Source organism: Rhipicephalus sanguineus, chromosome 9, assembly GCF_013339695.2.
Source record: "Rhipicephalus sanguineus isolate Rsan-2018 chromosome 9, BIME_Rsan_1.4, whole genome shotgun sequence".
In the NCBI taxonomy this organism is placed as follows: Eukaryota; Metazoa; Arthropoda; class Arachnida; order Ixodida; family Ixodidae; genus Rhipicephalus; species Rhipicephalus sanguineus.
In genome coordinates this window covers 54,252,719-54,274,305 of record NC_051184.2, presented here as the reverse complement: position 1 = coordinate 54,274,305, position 21,587 = coordinate 54,252,719, and the positions used below count along the sequence as shown (strand labels likewise).

Genomic DNA, 21,587 nt, shown 5'->3' with positions numbered 1-21,587 from the left:
CATCACTACACAGCGTGGTTTAACGTTTGCGTACCGCTGCTTTTACCATACTTTTCGCCAGTACTGTTTGCACGTCCACTCCTGTGTGAGCGTTCGTGCCTTGCAGTTGTAATAAATAAGTAATATAATTAAATCACAGTCGTCTTCATGGCTATTGTCCCTGTGGCTATCGTTACAATTGTCGTCATCACTATGATTGTTATCGCAGTGACTATCATCGTGAACATCATAATCATTAACTTATCATTCACCTCTCCTAAATCCACTGCAGGATGTGGGCATATTCGGGCGACCGCCTGCTGTCTGTGGGCATCGACAGCCCACTTGATCGGGGACCTGCAAGTTTCACAATCTCCTCACTCGACTTCGTGAGTACCTTACGACCTTTTTTTGTCGTCCGTTGTACAACTCTTAACCGCAATGTTTTTGCAGCAAAGTATATTTACGGCTGTGTTCTGGCTGATCGCGTCCGTAGACAAAGTACCCGTAGAACAGCAATTTTCGGGCCCCCTCGCCACAGGTTCCGCTCGCCCCTCATAAGCGAGCAATGAGTATTGGTGACAAAAAAAAATAGAGATTGATATAACACGTGGGATTGCAGTGGTAGATGACAGTACAATGCAGAAATACACTTCTATGGTGTAACGAATAGTTATAAACAGATAGCCAGAATGACAAGCTACAATAGATGCACCAACAAAGGATCGTCAGAAACAGTTCAGGCGGCTACTTGTCGCCGCTTCCTATCAAGGGAGTAGCCACTAAATAGTATCATCATCATCATCTTGCTACGCTGCCAGTTGAGGCTTCTAGATGAACTTGAAGGCCACTATGCTGTCGGCATGAAAGGACGCCATCAAATCTGCCGATGTATATATGGCCTTGCCGGTTAACTCTGAGACATTATCGTGTTGAGTTATGCGGTAACTTTTAAGTTAAAGTTTTGCAACGCGCACTTTTAAAGATGTTAAAGTTGTTTATACATATACAGTGAGTGCAACTGAGTTACAGTGCATTGAACTAATCGATACGCTTTTACGCCGCCGCTTCTGATGGCTGCGCCTTCTCGGAGTCGATAATTCAGGAACGCGGCGCCTCGAAATGCAACTTTTATTGCACGCCGGGCAGCGCGCCTCTTCAGCGGTGCACTGCGCGAGCGTTTGTCGTGTACCCGTACCCGCCCTTAAACTTTACTAACGCCGGTACGTTGACCTTAATGCGGGGAATGAACTGAAAGACACGGTACTCGATGACGCTACGAATGACGTCTTCGTGCCTGCGGCTTCGCGCCAGAATCGCGTCATCGCCGCGAAACTTCGCAGAAGGTGGCCATATTTTTTTTCTCTAACCGCGACTTGTTATTGAAAAGCTCATAAATCTGTACTTCATTGTTGTTCATTTATTCATTTTTTTTTCGTTAGTACAAGCCATTGCCGGCGGGTCAGGACAAAAATGAGGACTTCTGAAGTGGTCCCGCTCACGCTATACATAATCAAAGGGCACAATATACGAAAAAATATACAGTATTACCAAAGCATTGGTTAGCTTCGCCATAAAAAGTTTTAAGTTATACACTTTTGTACCACTCAACGACAGGTGCTAGTAATATCGTTTAACATATGTAAACATAGCATGGTTGCCACATATAAATGCGTGCAAATACAAAATAAATAAATAATTATATAAGGGCTAAAGAAGAATCACAGTATAGATATGGGAGACTACAGTTAACATAATGGAGACTCAAATTATAGAATGTCCTAAAATTGGAAAAGTCACCGAAATTTCAATTTAAAATTCGTTCACTTCAGAATGGATCGCGAATAAAAATATCATGCCGCTATAATTTAACTTACATATTGCGTCGTGCTGCGCGAAGTACACTACATTTACGCTTGGGGGTTGCATACCCGATTGATCATGGCTAAGCAAGGATTATGCCACCAAGATGCCGGAACTTTGAGCCAAGTTGTATATGGGTTTGCATCATAGAAATGCGCTGTCTATATCTTCGTCTGTGTCGGCACGTTCGTACCTAACGTTGTTTTTCTACAACAAAGGCACTTATACCGGAGGCCTGTGTGATTCTGACTAGATTTCCTAACCTCGAATACGGCCGAGATTTGCTCTTATTTTTTTTTGCTTCTTGCAAGCGAAGTTCTTTATGCCGCTCAAGGGTCCGGCTTTCTTTAGCGCAAGTTCTTCCTTTAGGTTGTTCTTGTAGTGCGCGTACACGAGGTGGCAGTTGTAGTCGCATAAGATTAATAATAATATCTGGGGTTTTACGTCCCAAAACCAAGATATGATTATGAGAGACGCCGTAGTGGAGGGCTCCGGAAATTTCGACCATCTGGTGTTCTTTAACGTGCACCTAAATCTAAGTACACGGGCCTCTACCATTTCGCCTCCATCGAAATGCGACCGCCGCGGCCGGGATCGAACCCGCGACCTTCGGGTCAGCAGCCGAGCACCGTAACCGCTATACCACCGCGGCGGACATAAGATAAGTCGCATAAGATTTGCAATTACATCTCAGAAGGGACAAAAAATTTCACAAACAAGCAAAACACCGAGAGAAGCCCGGAAACAAGGAAACCAATGAAGACGAACGGGACAGCGATGAAAAACAGGACAACGACGGGATGGCTAGCAGACGACGCGGAGGGTCGTCTGCACCCCTTCCTCGGGGGAGAGAAATAGGGATGGTGGGAGATCTAGAGGGATATAGCGGGAGGAGTACAGAGAGTCCATCTTTCTCGCTTCTCCGGGACTGGCGAGGGAAAGCGTCGGAGGGTTGAGAAAGGAAGGGAGGGTACAGTTCCGGCCGCTTCCCTTACAAGGGGAGGGAAAGGGCGAATGAGAAGAGAACAGGGAGTCTCTTTCCCTTTTTCCTGCTCACGCTCTCTCTCTCTCAAGCACATACAGAGCGCGGGGGAACGCTCTCTAACGTGGGAAAGTGCGGGAGTTGAGTGGATGCGGGGAGGGAAACACAAATGGGGAGAAGCGGGGAGGAGGAGTGGAGCCGCGATTCCCTTCTTCCCTGGCGCGTCGTCTGCTCCCGCGAGAAAGCAGACGATCCCTGCAGAAGCGGCGGGCGCGGCAATGCTGCTGTATCGATGCAGGCGCCGCCGCCGTTGTGACGTTCTCTTTGCTCTGCCTGTTCTTCTACGGTCGTGGCCGACTCCTCCGGATTTCGCTGCAACCACCGGCGACGACGACCACGACTTCGCCGTCGACGCTGACCTCGTGGCCTCGAAGCCGCTATGGTGAGCGGCGCCTGCGTTTCTTTCGTGCGTACTCGCTTTTAACCCTAAAACACCGGACAGCTTTCTTTGTATCACGCGGTCGCCGACTGTGACCGACATCTGCCGCGCCGGAACGCCTTTCTTCGTATCTGTTTTCAGTTAGTTATGTGCAGCATAGATTGCAGGTCAACCGAAGACTTAACGGCTTGAAAGGCTGCGCATGCTAGGCAGTAGCGAACCAAGAATTTATCGCCACAGATAACAACGCAATCATAAGTAACAAGCAACATCAATGCATAATGCAGAGAATGTCATCTCCAAAACCAATGCAAGTAATCAGCTGACACACATTGTAGGAAGTTTCATAAGGTGAAACTTATTATTTAGCGTGAGAAATTTGAGAGAGTAACAGATAGAAGCTGTTAGAAACATAATAATCGCGCATATGTGTGTCATATCACGTAAAACAACGGCGTTATCTGTAGCATGTGTTTGGTTTGAGGCAGCGAGCGTCTTGTGGTCGCACGTTGCTCCTTTGTTTCCGTTCTGCGAAAGCTGACACCCGCTCGTAATGCGACGTGAAGCACCTCGTTACTGTTAAGCACCACACCCTATTAATGACAGCATGTGCATGTGAACGCCAGAGAGGTATATTTAACGTCGGTTCTTTAAGCTCGCCGATGCGCTCACAAAAGGCGTCAATGTTAACGCGACAGCGTTAAGGAACCCTTGTCGCAGAAATTTAGGCGTCGGTGTTGGCGTCTTTGGTTGTCAGCGAAAACTCGGTCTTTTCCGTGAGCAAAGAATCGAGTTGGATGGGTTTGAGTGGGTATCGTACCCAGGCCTTCTGCGGGGTAGACATGTGTTTTACCACGTAGCCACGCCAGTGCTCTAAACTGCTTCGAAAAAAAAAAGAGAAAAGAACCCCATGCAGGTGTCATGTCGAGCGAGGAGTCCCGTTAACACTTTTAATATTGCGTTGCAGGAGTGGTAGAGTTGCACCTGACGTCGCACCAAGTGAATTCCGCAACGAGGGAGTAGTTTAAAGGCCCACCCACAATACAGAGCGCTCAGGCATAATTAACCACTTTCATGAGCGACAGCACCAACAAAGTGTGCTCCTGCACGAATTGCCCTACGTACACGTGGTGGGTACTGAATTATGGCGTAGTGGGCACTTCGCAACAGCACTTGTAGAAAGAATGCGTTCCAGGAGAGTGTCAAACGGCCAGTGCAATGCAAACGGCGAATGACACGGTGAAGTGCCCATCGAAGAGCGAAGCCCGGCAAGCGATTGAGAAGGCGATGCGAACGGGGTCCAATGACACTTTCGTGTTCTACTCTTGAAGGCGAAGCACAAGCGTCCTCGTTTCTTTCTGTCGAGTCCTTGTTGACCTTCCGCGGCGTTCAGTAGAAGTGTCTCTTGAGGTGCAGTCAAATGCCACGCTACATTTTTTTTAAAGCGGTTGGACAGAACAATAAAAATACAAAGACGTGAAGCGATAAATGCACGGTAGATCCGCCTCTCATACAAATTGTCGGGGTTTTACGTCCCAAAACCACAATGTGATCTTTAGAGATGCCATAGTGGAGCGCTCAGGAAATTTTGACCACCTGGTATTCTTTAACGTGGACCAAGTCAAAGCACGCCGGCCTCTAACATTTCGCCTCCATCAGAAGGCGTCGTCCGCCGCGGCTGGGATTCGATCTCGCGACCTTCGGGCCAGCGGCTAGCGCCATAACCATTAGACCACCGCGGCGGGTGACATCCTCTGCTCAAGCATCTAGATGGCTGCGCGTCTGCACCAGCTTGCCCACCTATCAATCATTTCGGGGGAGCCTATTGGAGACAGGCCTGACTTCCCTTTGTTGCGTGGAAGCGTTTGTTTGTTCCTGTATTGCCTATATCCGTCAGTATCATCGGATGGGACGGTGCTCGATCATGTGACGTCTATTCGGGGAGGAGCGTCGGACCAATTACGATGTTCCGCGCTGAAGAGACGCTGTATACAAGGGACAGCTTTTGCCAGGCTTGTTGTTGCGTGCCGAGACATTGGACCTATGTGTACGTTATCTTCTGCAAAGCGACGGGCAGGCTGTCAGGGAAGGGTTTGCAAGAGATGCTGCACAACTAATACTGTAAACTTTGCAAGGCTGAAAGCGAGACGCTAACGGCACTTACTGAGCTCGTTGTCTGTCACGGACTACTAGCCTGAAGCCGCGCTTGTAATCAGCTGCGCAGATAGATAGATAGATAGATAGATAGATAGATAGATAGATAGATAGATAGATAGATAGATAGATAGATAGATAGATAGATAGATAGATAGATAGATAGATAGATAGATAGATAGATAGATAGATAGATAGATAGATAGATAGATAGATAGATAGATAGATAGATAGATAGATAGATAGATAGATAGATAGATAGATAGATAGATAGATAGATAGATAGATAGATAGATATGAAAGGAAGGAAACTTATGAAGGTGAGATACTGCAAACATCCAGTTTGCTGCCATATTCAAGTGTACGGGAGAAGGGGCTAGAAAGAAGAAAAAAGAGAGAGACAGAGCACTTGCACAGTCACAATCTAGTGTGAGCAGCGGTGCATGGGTGAACAGTGGATCTGACAGCGTTAGCAAGTGTCTTGCAAGAACACGTAGGCAAAAGAAAACAGTGCACATACATGAGCATACATACAGGAAATACATGCGTTGAAAAACCGTTGATGTTTGAGAAATACGCGCCATAAGAAGTAAGCGGAAGTAGGGACAGTTTGTAATGAACAAAGTAGCGATACAGAACCTCACTAGGTGACGTCAATGCCGCTCATACTGGGCAAGTTTCTGCTACCGTCAGAAACTTCGACCGTATGTATGTTCCAGGGCAACGCCGCCTATTGGCCGTGAGTGCCGCATGTTGACACGCGCTCTGATCGTTCCTAGACACGCCCATAGAGCGTGAGAACAATGATAATTGATATCCTCGCTCTCACGGCTTTTCCTCTTTAGAAATATGTCACCGGGAGTGCTGCGCACTATTTCCGCACGTGGCCGCATCCCCGCCAACCGTTATAGGAAATTCGCTATCGATAATCGGGAGTGTTGCCCACACTTTTGTTTCTGGATATCTTCGAGCTACTGAACCGGTTTCGGTTACTTTGTGCACTGATTTATTGTGGCGCAGCGAACGTTACCGATAGGGTATATGCTTTCGGTTTGCCTTTCCAAAACGTTTGCGCGTTTAGATTTCCCATTTTCCCGGAGGGGGCGATGGTGACGATGACGCATCAAAGGCAGGAGGAGGGGGGGGGGGGGTGGAAGTTCAAGTAGTATTGCATGTGAAGAAGTGCTATTACTTATTCAGGAATGCGCAACATAAATGAGTGCTGTGCTCAAAACTTGAAGTAACTTCAGCAGCATGCACTCCTAAGATGTCCTGCATTTTAAAGCGCTAGATATGGCCAGGATAACAGACCTTTTTCGTCTGGTTTCCTGGTTATATCGGGTACTTTAGGCAGGAAATCACTAAGAGATAATACATACATAGATCAGTTCAGCCGTTATTTGAGATGCTATGACCTTCGTCCTAGAGGGCTTCGCCACGAACAAGTCGATGTCCAGGAAGTGTATACAACGTTAGCAGGCTTCACTTGTATCGTAGCGCGTACGCATGTGACGTAAGCAATTCGTAAAAAAAAACTAAACAATCTTGATTGGGGCAGTGTTTAAGCACACGTCTTCGTAAATCTGTTCCCGCGCTTTCAACAGATTGCGTAATTAGGTACGCACACCGTCTGTTTTGTCGCACGGGGCAAATACATGTACGACAGCAGCAGGTGTCGCGCCTGGCGAGGTAACACCGATGCGTTTTCTGGACAGATGTTTCGAAAAAGAAAAAAAAAACACAACGAAAGCTTCTGCAGGGCGTGCGGAACGCCACTCACAACGGACCCGCGAAGACCTGGCGTAGCTTGGGAGTTGCGTAACCGATAGAAATGACTTCCGTGTCATACGCGCGCGTGTGCTTGCTGAAATAATAGCTTGGTCGTTCTCCGCGTAATGACGTAAAAACGAGGCAGTCGTCCAATAAACTCCATATAAGCTATTACCATAGGCGATCTCAGGGTGTTCCATTAGGGAGGGGTGGGGATTGCGATGTCAGGTTTCACCGTAGTGTCCCCCCCCCCATCCCCCCCATTAGTCGAGTCCGAAAGAAAACGAACTTCGCAATGCATGCAGAAATGAAAGTTAAGCGATGACCAGATCCTCACAATGGCTTGTCCCTACTTTCCGGAGCGCTAAAGGTGGGGTTTGAACAGTTCCCGGAATGCAACATCGGAGTTACTCGGCCGTCATTATCGTCAAAAACCTGTATGGTCATAATCCTGCACATTAAAGAATGGCGGGATAGGTCCGATTGAGTAAACGTATAGAGCAGACTCGGCGCCCTCTTTAAAACATTTAGAGCCACCCCCCCCCACCCCCCTCTGCGCACGCCTATGAGTATAACAGGAAGATGCTTGCCTCAGTCTTTAGAAATGCGTATTTACGTTCCACTAGCTAGCGCGTCTTTCTTGTAACTGCGCCTGCATAATTCACCGTCAAGGTGGTCTTTAGCTACAGTTCCCTCAATTGTCATTATTAGATATAGGCAGGTAATTAGCGATGCTTTAGGCGCATGTTTGCTACATACAATTTTCTGGCTGCGGTGGCCGTATTTCGATCGAGGCAAATATCCTAGAGACCCGTGTAACCATCGCCGTGCCGTCGCGTGTACCCTTCGCCCCGTGTAACCTTCACCCCGTGTAACCTTCGCCGTGGTAACCTTGGCTGTGCCACTTCGCGGTTCTCAAAATTGTGCCACCAGCAGTACTGCCAGAAAAGGTCTCGGGATCGAATCCCGGCCGCGGCGGCCTCATTTCGATGGAGGTGAAAAGCTTGAGGCTAGTGTATAGTTCAAGGTGCAAGTTAAAGGACACCAGGGCCCGTATTAACGAAAACGCCTTCCACTAAAAACTGTTCTAAGATGCCAGCCAATCACGATACAGGACATATCATTAGCGAGGCCGGCTGACCAATGGGAAAACGCACTTACGAAAGAAAAGTTTTGCGAATTTTGCCCCAGCTGGTCGAAATTTGCGGAGCCCTCCAGTGCGGTGTCCCTCATAATCATATCCTGGTTTTGGGGCGTTAAACCCCTACAGTAATTATTAGTAACTGGCAGAACCAGAGTCGGCAGCGGCATACGAATGACGTCACACACGTGTTTGCTCAGGTCACGTGACTCTCCTGCATGTGACGGTGACCGGAACTTCCTCTACCGGCGCTTTTTATTTATTCATTTATTCATTCATTTATTGATACTGTCAGCCCTTGATGGGCTAATACAAGAATTGATTAAAATCATATTAAACAAAAATGTGCGTTAGCGAAACATGAGAAAAGGAACCATCACTACTGAAACGCATATCATTTCACAGCACATATCAAAATGCATATAACAAATATCATATTACAATGACAAGGCGTGTAATTAAACAGAAAAGTGCATTAATGAAGCATAAAAACAGGAAGCATCACTGCTGAAACACATATCTTATTATAGCACATATCAAAACACGTATAATAAATATAACATATTTACAAAGCATGTAATTTACGTATCGCATCACATTGTTATTGCAAAGTATCAAGTACACAATCAATTTTATTGCTTCTAAAATGCAGTACAATGTAGTTGTAGGCTATAGAAACGCGCGTAATGGAAGTATACACCTCGCAACGCGTGGTTTGACTATTGTACCACGCTTCATCAGTGGTCACCAACCTTATCAGTGCTTCTGCGTGGAAACTCGCGTTCCGTCTGCTGCCAGTCAATGCGTGCTTTTCTCGTGCGGCGCACTTTGCTAATGGGCGCTGCCAATTTACCTAGATGTCCCGCTCGGTGTTAGGTTTGTTACTTTTGTTACTTTCACGGCCGACGGTATTCGTCATTCTTCTGAGATGCGAGAGAAAACGAATAATTTAGCTGGCAGGCGTGGTGCCAGCTACATACATGCATACACGGGCGCGTGGCATCAGCTGTCTCTGGGATCGCATGAAACATCCATGTGCGTCTGCGTGGCTTCGCAACGCCGCACGACAATACACGTGTTTTCGCGCGCATTGGGCAAAAGATACCCTGTGCTACTGCTCGTGATATACAACTCGTGCTAGCCCGTTATAGGAACGGCTGTGTCTCTTTGTTGTGATCATAAAGCAATAAAAAAGAAGCGACGCTGGCGCTGTCTTTGGTACGACACGAGGCACTTCGGATATAGGCCTGGTTATGAATGCTATCCCACTGTGCATTCCGTCCAATATCCATTCAATTTGCATTGGCAGCGGATATTTGTGAAGGCCATCCTCTGTGGAATTTTGGCAATGAATAATGGATCATTTGTATATGCAGTCTGTGCATTGGCATGTCATATTGGCCCATTTGTGAATGCCAGCATCTGTGGATTCGCAGTGAATATTGGCTAATTTGTGAATGCCATCCTCTATGTATTGGCAGTGAATGTTGACCCAAATTTTAATGCCTTCTAATGCACACGGGCATCGTATAATGACACATTTGTTAATGCCATCAACTGTGAATTGGCAGTATATGTATGTTGGCCTATTTGTGAATGCTATACACTGTGGTTTGGCAGTGAACATTTGCCCATTTGTGCAGTGAACATTTGCCCATTTGTGGATACCATTCTCTGTGAACTGGCAGTGAATATATGCCCATTTGTGAATGCAATCCTCGGTGGATTGGCATCTCATATTGGCCTATTTGTGAATGACAGCATCTGTGGGTTGCCAGGGAATATTCGTGCATTTGTGAATGCTGTCTGGTGAGCATTGGCATCGTGAATATTGGCCAATTTGTGAGCGCTATCCTCTGCGTTAAATATTGGCTTGCTTTTGAATGCTGTATGCTTTGGATTGGTTGGAAATGTAAAGACGCTCGCGTACCGAATATTGATAGCTGTCGATTTAGACCATTTGTTGTCTAAATGGAATTCATAGGCTTATAACAAGCAAAACGGAAAGGCGAGCTAGTTGTCACCGATTCAGTAATTCAGTATTGATTCAGTATTGAGTAAGCGCTTGTGGTGTTCAATTTCTTGTCTTCGTCTTTTTTTGCGCAACTATTACGCCACTATGAATCATAGGTTTAGATCATGCGGGGCAGCTTTCTATGATTAAAGAAGCGCCAGGGAGGAAATGTTAACGCGATGTTCTCCGGGCCTTCGCTTCGGGTGTTGTCTCAAGAGAGGCTGCCGCTATTCTCAGTTCGAGGGCTGTAGGAGGCTTTCACACAATTACCTGGTTCCCGGCCCACATGGGCTCAGGGGTTCATCCGACAGTTCCCAACGTCAACGAACTTGCCCATAACCGTGCGCGAGAAATCACGTGCCGCGGCGGTGCGGGCGGGTCCGGAGGCGGCTTCACGGAGAGCTTCAGGGATCCACTTGGCACCTTCAACGAAGTTATTTCGCACTATCAACTGTCAAGGCGGCGATACCCCCTCCCGCATTCCAAGCTTACTAGGCCGCAGTCGTCGGTTCTCCGGATGCTGCAGGCAGGTTCCTTCCCGTCTCGCAGCACGTTTAGCCACTTTGCTGAAGGCATAAATCCAGGATGTCCTAGCTGTGGGGCGGATAATTGCACACTCGCTCATATGCTCTGGCAGTGCCCGGCGTTACTTAGCGCAAAGTTCAGCACAGAAGAGGACTGGGAGAAGGCTCTTAAAAGCAACGAGCTCTCAGTCCAGCTGTCGGCAGTCCAGGAGGCCTGCGAACGGGCGGAGGGCCACGGTCTTCCAGTACCGGCGTGGGCGCGGCCAGCAACTGCGGCGGACCCCCCTTCGGGGGTTGTCTGATCGGGGTTCTCCAGGACCAAATAAAGTTCATTTCATCATCATCATGTTCAATGACATCACCGTGTTGCGTCGAATAGCCGAGTGCTCTGTGTCGTAGATTACGAATTATAAATTGTTTATTTCAGACACAGAGTGAGCCTTGCATAGAAAGGCTAAAGGTAAAACATTGGCTTCATGACTGAGGCCTTGTCACCCATACATTGCTCCAACAGTGAGGCAGCACTGAGCATAAGGGCATGCATAATGTTTGTGCAAAAGCATAACAAACGTACAGGTGAACGAAAAAAGAAAGAATAACATAACACAGTTTCTAAGAAATAACAATTCTGTATGCGCTAATAAGATTTGTAATAACACACAAACGTTTACAAGCACATTGTGACACGGACGATGTGACAAACTCAAGAAATAGCTACAGCAACATAACCACCCGAAAGTTGCTCGTGATTCCGAAAGTGGCTCGTATGATGTGACGCAGTTGCGAGTTCCCTTTCAGCTCTCGCAGTGCCGAACGTCACAGTTTACTCTGACGATTTTGGTTAGAGTATTGTAGGATTCAGACAGCGCGCTTTCTACAGCGTGCGTGCGAGACAGAATTGGGAATGTCGTGCTGTTATAACTAGTATATTAAATTATTGCCGTACCAAATTGAAAAAGTCCGCCAGCCTATTCACGGAAGCTTCTATTCCCGTTGTTGTTCAGGAATGTCGACTTTTGAGGAGGAGAAGAAGAACAAGAAGAGGAAACGAAACAAAAACGAAACAGATTCTCAATCCCACTGCTGAGCGCACTGTAGCAATATGCAATCGCGCAGTGGCGGTCGCGGAATTGGTTCCTGCGTCTCGCATTTCCATACGAATTTTTTTTTGTTCCTCGTTCGCTTCGCTTCAAATCAAAACTTTTACAGGCGAATGCAAGGGGTGGGTCCCCGCTCCGAGAACAACTCTCGCGCTATGCAAATCGCAATCGATGGCGCGTCGGATGGCGTAATACCTCCCCCCCCCCCACCAAAAACACACTTACATACGCACGCACTATTATATATATATTTTCCAGATGCTCACACAAGCACAAAAAGGAACATTTTAATTTGACGTCCCTGCCGGAGACCTGTTTTTTATCACTGAGGGATGGTGGGGGTGGGGACTTTACAAGAAAGCATAATGCAATTATTCTCTTTTTTATTTTATTAAGCGTAAGACTGCCAATTGAAGTTATAAATCTAATCATGCAGCTCGCACTTGACAAACGCCAGTCCCTGCCCCTTTATCAATGGACAGTATGGGGGAAGTTACGCGATGCTAAGCTGACACACATTTGGTAGAAAACTCGTGATTGTAAAAGAAACGAGAGAGATGGAGAGAGAGAGAAATGTGGAGGAAAGACTGGGAGGTCAGCTAGAGGAGATTACCGGTTTCCTACCTTGTGCTCGGGAAGACGTAGGAAAATGGGGAGTGAACGAATGAAAGAGCAGAAGAGCCCGTGACGACACTACAGCGTCATTATGGCTGTGGAAATGTCCAAGTATTACACAACAACGCTGTCAAAAAGAGAGGAACAGCAGGAGCTATCGCCGGCACAGATTACCAGGCCTAACTGCGCCCTGTACGGAACGTTTAAACCAACAAAACTACTTGGACACTAAGAAAACCCCCATGTAAACGCGGTCATTGTACATACGATCACTACTTCCCGTATTCCTCATCGTTGTAGTCGTCTTCATCCTCATAATCATTCATCACTTCTCTATGTTAGCCTTCATTTCGTCACCTGTGCTGAGTAGCGTGCTCGAACATGGTATAGCTGAGTGCCGACCCCTGCGCCTACCTCTGACGTTCTGTATTACTCAAGTTTACCTCGTAGAAATAAGGAAATCACAAAGAAACAAAGAATTGAAAGCGGGCGAAGAACAACTAACTGCAGGTGGATACGAACCTATGTCATCACTTTATACACGTTTCTGATGTTCTCGTTTTCTGTTCCTCTCATCTCAGTCGTGACTAACGGGCAGCCACTGTGGCTCAGCGCGTGGAGTGCTCGCCAAATCGCTTGAAAGGCGCGGGTTGTATCCCGGTTGCTGCGGTCGCATTTCGATAGAGGTGAAGTGCTAGATGCCCGCGTACCGGCCTCACCGCGAGAACGTTGCTGAAAATTTCTTAACAGCGGCGCTGTTTAAGACGGGCGTAATGTGTGTGTGCTGAATCCGAAAACTATCGTCATCACAATGAACCGGCACGCGCTATCTTCGTCCTCTTCTTCATCTTCTGCTTCGCTCCTAGAACGCGTGCGCCGATATGTCCGGAGGGGAATGCAATAACTCTGACGGGCGAGAGAAGGAGTGCAGAGACAGAGAAAGAAAGAGATAGAAAAAAAAAAAGACCAAGAGAGAAATAGAGAGAAAGAAATAGAAGAAAGAGAGAAGGCGAGAGAACGAGTACAGAGAGAGAGAGAGAGAGGGAAATAAACATAAAGAGAGAGAAAGAAAACAAAACGACACAGAAAAAGATAGAAAGAGAGAGAAATAAATAGACAGAGTCGGAAAGAGATACAAAGAAGTGTACACACAAAGAGATACAAAAAAGAGAGACAGCAAGCATAGCCATGTATAGTATAGTATAGTATAGTATAGTATAGTATAGTATAGTATAGTATAGTATTGTATGGTATGGTATGGTATGGTATGGTATGGTATGGTATGGTATGGTATGGTATGGTATGGTATGGTATGGTATAGTATAGTATAGTATAGTATAGCACGAGGTGGGGAAGGGAAGTGACGCTGACGTGGACGGAAGCGGAAGGTGAGAGGGTAAAGCATGTAAAGCATAACACAGGGGAGCTGAAAGAGTATAGCACAGTCTTGTATGCTATACCATACCAAGAGGAGGGAAAGGGTAGTGAGGTTGAGGTGGAGGGAAAGAAGGAGAGCAACGCCGCCAGCTCCACCACTTCTGCAGTATTCACACCATTAGTGCGTATCTGTGTGCGAATTTTTTCTTGAACAATAATTTTGTGACGTCTCTCCTTATATCAGTAGCCCATCGGTACCATCGCTTCTAAACGATCTCAGCGCCAGCGTTTTCCCTCGCGGTTTCGACAAGTAACTCCGCTGTGACCTAAAACACTTCTGATGCTCTCGCTCCATTGAGTGCTTCATCTCAAGGACGTGTGTGCGGGCAAACCCAAAAGAGTGTCGAGTGGGTGGCGATAACGCGAGACTCACGCTAAAGGGACGTTGACCCAGTCGGGCACTTCATAACCCAGGCTGAACGACCACTACAACAATGGGAGCAGCTTCGGGACCCTTCATGTTTATTTTCAGGTTTTATGATCAACCAATGCAAGAAGCATTGTTACAGAATTGATTGGACCATTAACCTGTGCGGCTTGGTGCCGAGGAAGAGGGAGAGAAATGCTTTAATGAAATGCTGGAGAGGTTAACCTGGCTATTCGCCTGACATTCTACTCCAGGTGCTGTTTGATGATTATTATATATACACTGATAAACACATGACACACACACATAGATTACACTGTTTACAAAGTCTCTTTAGGGCTCGTGGCACGCAAGAACGTCAACAGCGCTATCGTGGCGCGTAACGCACAGGTGCTGCTTTGCCATGGGCCCAGAATATGTCGTAGCTCTAAGCTCGAGTCCAGTTGAAGGTGCAATGCCGCCTTGAGAGACTGTCTGTCAGCAGTCGCTCATAACACGTTGCAGGTCTTCTGGGGCGTTAGATTAAATGCATGTTGGCGAGTCAGACAGTCTAATCTTGCTCTTGAAGTAGCTCTCATAGGCGACGTTTATTCTGATGTGGTGTAGAGATAATTATTGGTCCAGGTCTAGTACATGATTATTATGAAACGAGGTTTAGGAGAAGAGGTGCAGATAATAGGGCTACAAAGTGGGGTGCATGAACAATGATAATGTACGTTATTTACATTTAGTAACAACACGATTAGTGTAATTTACTAACAACACGATTGATTTATGAATTGCAGTTTGAAGACCTTAAGGCTTAGCCTCCGTAACGGAGGTGCCTACGTAGGAATGGCACGTTTCGCATAGAGCGCGGTCGCAGAACTTCTGCTCATGCGCACTAAGAGAAACGCAGCTCGTACGCAACGACGTTATGGACGCTACGTAAGCAGTACTAAATCTTACGTATAACAGCTGTGCTGTGGCATATTGAATCCCATCTGTTCGAGATGCATGGTCAGGCCGTTAGGAAAATTCTGTCTCTTCTATCGTGCGTGCAGCTTCGATAGTCGCAGATGTGAGTGGGCCCCAAGAGTCAGGCAAAAAATACTCGACATAAACATTACGACTGGAGCTTTACACTCTACGTTGGAAGCAAGTGTTCCACATTAATACGCCATCAACGATTTGGCGCGTCTCGGGAACGGTGTCGTGGATAGGCGTTACCATAGGCCTTGCGTGGCAATTGTGCTTGGACGTGCATGAGAGGTTCACTAACGTAAGCACCACTGCACAATATTACGCGCTGCATAACGCGGCAGTTTTAGAGCGTTTATTCAACCACTTCAGACAAGCTATACGCTTCATGCGAACCCTTTCTTTCTTTCTTTCTTTCTTTCTTTCTTTCTTTCTTTCTTTCTTTCTTTCTTTCTTTCTTTCTTTCTTTCTTTCTTTCTTTCTTTCTTTCTTTCTTTCTTTCTTTCTTTCTTTCTTTCTTTCTTTCTTTCTTTCTTTCTTTCTTTCTTTCTTTCTTTCCGACGCTTCGAAGTTCCAACTTAGCCTCGAGATTCCATTCGTTACTCGCAGGATGGACATTTCGAAATCTGGCTGCCCCTTAAAACTTTCTCAAGCCGTCTGTACCATCACGTATGTCGCTTTGAGTCATGGGCATAGTCTGGCGCAGTACCAAGTCTGCGCACAAACTTGGGAATTGTCAAACGGTGGGCGCCGCGGTGTGCAAAGTGTGGCCGAGTTGTGCAGAGTACACCGGCTGGCGCACATTTGCATAGTTCGTACGTCGCGACTTCGCCCGACGCCGAGAACGCTGTTGCAGTGGCGCTTCGCTTCCACATTTTTCCACCATACGGCTGGCACGCCTTGCGTGCTCGGACCCGAAACTTATGTCACTGGTCGACACGTTTTAGCAAGGCACCGCTGGTGCGTCAGAGAAATATATATACAATTGAATCTCGTTATAACGATCACTGCTATAACGAACTATCGCTTATAGCGAACTAAATACGAACTTTATTTGGTCTCGCTTCATTTCAGTGACATTTATTCTTTTTATAAGGAAACCGAAAACGCGAGAGCCGCCGAGATATCGGCTACAACGAAGAAATATTTGTCATAACACAATAATGATATCTGGGCTTTTATGCGCCAAGACCTCGATATGATTATGAGGCGCGGCGTAGTGAAAAGCTCCGGCAATTGTGACCATCTGGTGTTCTTTAACGCGCACTGATATCGCACGATACACGGGCCTCTAGCATTTCGCCTCCGTCGAAAGAAGAAATATTTGGTTCTCGCGAGGCTGAAAACTCGAAAGGTAGCGTAAAAAGCAAAATAAATGCCGAAAACGGATTCACAAGCGCATTTTTTTTCTATTGCGGATGGGATCTCAAATATTTCCTAATAGAGCGATTCCAAAGTTGCGGAAAATTTTGGTCCTATAAGCAGTGTGGATGCCGCTCAGATGGCCAGGAGACTAAGATGCTACTTGGAGGAAATCCGACGACCGAAATTACAGAAGTATGAAATTACCTGAAATTACCTCCCGTGCGTGTGTAAAACTTCATTTTGCGCAGTGCATAAGCTTTTGCATCTATGTCTTTTGCGCGAGCCAGATTTTCGATTTGTTGGAGCCGATTTTTTTCTGCACTGTTACAACGAATGTCGGATATAACAAAATAATTTATGGTCCAGCTGCTACTTCGTTATAACGAGTTTCGACATTATTTATATTCATACATTGAATTATGTTACTTTTATCGAAATATTAGCTAGGTATACGCGTAAGCATGGCACTGAGAAGCAGATCTGCTTGGACAGGATGACCGGGGTGCACCGTATAATATATAGGCATGACCATCTCAAAGGCCGGCATCGCGTTTCGTTCGAAGCTCGGACGCTGGCATTTCAGTAAACGATAGGGGGAGGGGACGTAATGCCGTTTTGTCTCGAAAACAAACGAGATTTGTTTCGTGCCGTCCGATACTGGACCATAGCATTCCTCGAATAGCTGTCCGGCAAGAAGGCAGCACAAGAAGATAAATAAATATAAAACGCGGCCCTTATGGAAGAGGGCGGAGGGCATTGAAATGGGAGCCCGGTATCACCGAGCAAATGCACGCCGATGTGGGGTATACGTACGCTATATATCTACAGGGATCCATATAAACGTGGACGTATTTGAAAAGGAAGCCGTACGTGTAGGCTCCGTCGTCCGGTGACTTCCAATATAGGGAAGATTTACGACTCCCCTTCATGTTCAGCGTTCGCTGCTCTACTGTCTCAGTTGCGAGGAGTGAAATTGTGAGCTCCAGGACAACAGATGAGCGAGTACGGGAGCGGAAGGAGAGGAGGAAAGAAGACAACGCTGAGAGAGAAAGAGAGAGAGAAGAAACATTTATTGTAACAGTTGCGTTTATTGTAACAGTTTATTGGAAACGTTCATTGTAATGTATCATCTGGCAGGCTTCTTCAGTGCAACAGGCCGCGGTTGCCGGCTGCCCGGGCCCAGCTGTTGGTCACTCAGAGCTGGACTTAGAAGGTTAAGAAAAAGAGATATCAGAATGAAAATGCGTGCCGGAAATGCGCAACTCTTATCCAGTTGTCAAAATAAGGGTGACCTGATTAGCGTGGACTATGTTGCGTTGACTGTTGTCTTCCGTCGTGAGGTACTTCAACATGAAGGTGATAACACAACTCTAAGATCTGTGTACCGTCCACTCATTTCTGAGTTCCCTATGAGACTATATCTATTCTCCTTTTTGAGAGATTACTCTTGCGATCGCGCGGCGTTATATTACCTCGCATGTAATAAGGAAATGTTGTTTGCGCCAACCGCGCATACATTTTGTGACACCCTCACGTTTTTCTTAGGGCCTTGTATTCCTCGTCAGATGGAAAACCCGGCTTGGTCCCGAAACGATAGAAAAAGTGCCACGTCACCTCTCAAGCGTGGCTCGGGGCGCCCAAGCGGCGCCTTCTCTGCGGCGTTCGCGCGACTAAAAAAGGAAAGCACCACGTTTTAAAAGGCCATATACGCTTTTGCCTTCAAATCGTGTCGAGAGCAATAGGAACCACGCTATTTTTTTTCACCTGCACGTGATGACGGAAACTGTATTTTATATGTCCCACTCGCTCGAGTTCCAAAGTGTAGCTTTGGCTCTTGAACAGAGTTGAGACCTCCTTCTGTAACATCGAAAAATGGGAAGCTCCAACAATAAAACAATGGGCGTGTTCAAATTCTGACTGGCAGCTAAACACTTCTGCACACGTTGACAGCTGACAGCCCGGAGCGACAAGTAATAGAACGTGTCTGGGAACATTCTGAAATACGGGTCTTCGAAATGACGGCCACGAGAAACATAAAAAAAAAGTTGCACATGTTATCGTTAAATTTTAGCATTTTGAATCTACGGACTTATCAGGAACCAACAACGTCGGCGAAAGTAGGTGGTATAGATTTGACAACGTTTTTCTACCGCTAGTCCGGCGAGATTGCCGACAAGTTTTCAAGCCCTCCGCGCTTAGCCGCAGTGTTGTTGTGTGCCGTATTTAACTTCGACGCTGTCTTCACACAGGCTCTTTATATATATATATATATATATATATATATATATATATATATATATATATATATATATATATATTTGAAGAAATGAAGGAGCACACTTACGAAAACTGCATATTTTTACTCATTTACGTTTCGGACGGCCGAAACGTAAATGAGTAAAAATATGCAATTTTCGTAAGTGTGCTCCTTCATTTCTTCAACTACATGTGCACCGGACCTTCAGAACTCTTTTAAATTATATATATATATATCTATATATATATATATATATATATATATATATATATATATAAGTTTGGTTTCCGTGTAATTTTCCTGCGTGTAAACAAAAAAAGACGTATGCGCCACACAAATTGGGCAAGCTCCACCGCTCGTTACCTGTCCACTAAGAATAAAGCAGGGAACACGCGGACGGCAAGCACCAATTATCATAATACACGAATAGCCAAGCACATGCGGCAAGCCACACAAGACGCGCTGCCGAAGTGGATCTTACAGGCCGCCTAGAAAGCAGCGCGTGGTTAAGATCTGCGCCGCCAGGAGCCGCGACAATCGCAGCTGCTCTCCTCAAACCATCTGCCCTTTGAATGAACTCAATCAATTTTCATTAATTATCCTGACAGTTGATTGGCCCTAGTCTTGAGTGAACTTGCGCTCCGATGTCATGTGCATCCAATATCACGCCTAATTTACCAGAAACACCGATTTGGCACCAGTTTTATTTTATTTTCTTATTTTTTTTTTCTGAATATTGGGAAAACCGGAAGTAAGTGCTCGACCGGAAATGCTTGGAAGAAAAACAAGAAAGTCACTCTGTGGTCGTATATATGGTATGAAAAAATGTAATGAGGATCTTCAGGTCGCGTTAGTTTTCTAGCCCGAAGCGGGCCGCTCCCACGTCGGGCCGAAAGGCCTATATATTGTCGCGACGTCAAGAGAGAGGTCGTAACGCCAAGATCGAGAGAACAGCAGGTCGGTCTTTTTTAATACCACGCGCAAGCGAGTTCCTCTTCTTTCTTCATTATGGCTCCTGTAAAACGCGTATGAGCCTTTTCGCTGTCGTCTTCGTCTTTCTCATAGCACGCACGTGGCAATATATATATATATATATATATATATATAGCCTCTCGGCCGCATCGCCGACCCTGATGGCCTGCCCATGTCTCTTCTTCTAGTTCGGGGCTACGGAGAGTCGCGTCCCAAGGCTCTTTAGTGTTTTTCTTATCGCCACTTTTCGCTTCGTAACGGGGATCACTACCAGAGCATACGCCACGAAAGAACTTTCTCGATTTCATAGTCTTGATCCGATTCTTGGCAACGGCGTCCGCATTTCGATGGTGACGAAATGTAAGAGCGCCCGAGTGCTCACGTTTAGGTGCCCCAGGTAGTACAAAACCAATCCAAGGCCCTCCACTGCGGCGTGCCTCGTAATCAGATCGTGATTTTCGCACGTAAAACCCCAAAATTCATTTTCTTTTCTTGTCTTTTTCGTGGTTTGGTAACGCGAGAAAGAACGTGCCGCGGTTGCCGCATCCGCGCTAAGATACTTGTAGGCAATGCGGAAGCAATGCGTCGGATCCTGTACCCCCACGTTCCTATAGGAATAATGCTAAGAATAGGGAAAGTCGCAGCCGTCGAACAAATCCGAGACCGTGAATGCGCGCCGTTCCTCTTTTGATCCGCAAGCCCACTTCGCTTTCCTCCTTCGAATCGACGCCGACATATCTCGGCGCCAGCGGGAGGGCGTCGCGGGACGCTTAAGAGCCGGCGCACTGTAGGAGGAGGCACGTACACTTTGGGGCGTGATGGATTGAGACCGATGGAGCCAAGTGTGGAGAGGGGAGAGATAGGTGCACGAGGGTGAGAGGGCGTAAAGGCAGAGTGTGTGTGCGTGTGCGTGTATGTATGTGTGTGTTGGGGATTGCGGGTGAGGGGGACGGGGAGAGGAGAGTTTGATAAATGAGGGAAGAGGCGTGCCTAGCTAAAGCGTTGGTGAGTAGGTCTGGGGAGGCAGATGGAGAGAGTGAGGGGGTTTATGAAAGAGGGATGGTGTCTGTCATTGGCGTAGCCAGGGGAGGAGGGGGTGGTTGCAAAAGTCCACGAAATTTTTCAGCTTTGCATGTGTATATATACACGCACACATACGAACACAGGCACGAACATAATAAAGCTCAGTCGAACACCCCCCCCCCCCCTAAAAAAGATGTCTCTGGCTACGCCCCTGGTGTCGGTATGTTGTAGTTTTGAGGGTGGGAGGGGGGGGGTGTGTTGCGGATGGTACAGGGTTATATATATCATACATATGGAGGAAGGAGCGAAGGGGAAGGGTAGAGGTATGTTCAGGCAAGCGCGCCGGAAAGCGGAGAGGGGATCACCATAAGTGGGAAGGGTACTGTGGCGCAATATGCGCCAGCTTGCCGTGATCGGATGTGGCAATACCGCGACCGCTAGTGCAAGCCCTCCCATTGGGACTTTATATGGCTTCCGGCTCCGCACTTAAGACGAGGCTTTTTTTTCCCGCAATCTTTCTGGAATTCCTTGGAAGAACGGAAGCTGCTTGATTATTTGCTTTATTTCTGCTTCGTTTGACGATGGGAATGTTTCCAGCGGAATGGGTGATCGAAGGCCTCTGGTA

General features: G+C 46.7%; 1 protein-coding gene across 1 annotated transcript in view; it reads left to right on the top strand.

Moving 5' to 3' along the window:
- Positions 1-3,249: 3,249 nt before the first annotated feature.
- The window catches only part of LOC119405177 (receptor-type tyrosine-protein phosphatase kappa), a 190,352-nt gene continuing 172,014 nt past the window's right edge, over positions 3,250-21,587 (top strand). Inside the window, exon 1 of the mRNA XM_049419228.1 lies at positions 3,250-3,266. The gene's annotated coding sequence lies outside the window, so the exon portion shown is untranslated. The remainder of the gene's footprint in view (positions 3,267-21,587) is intronic.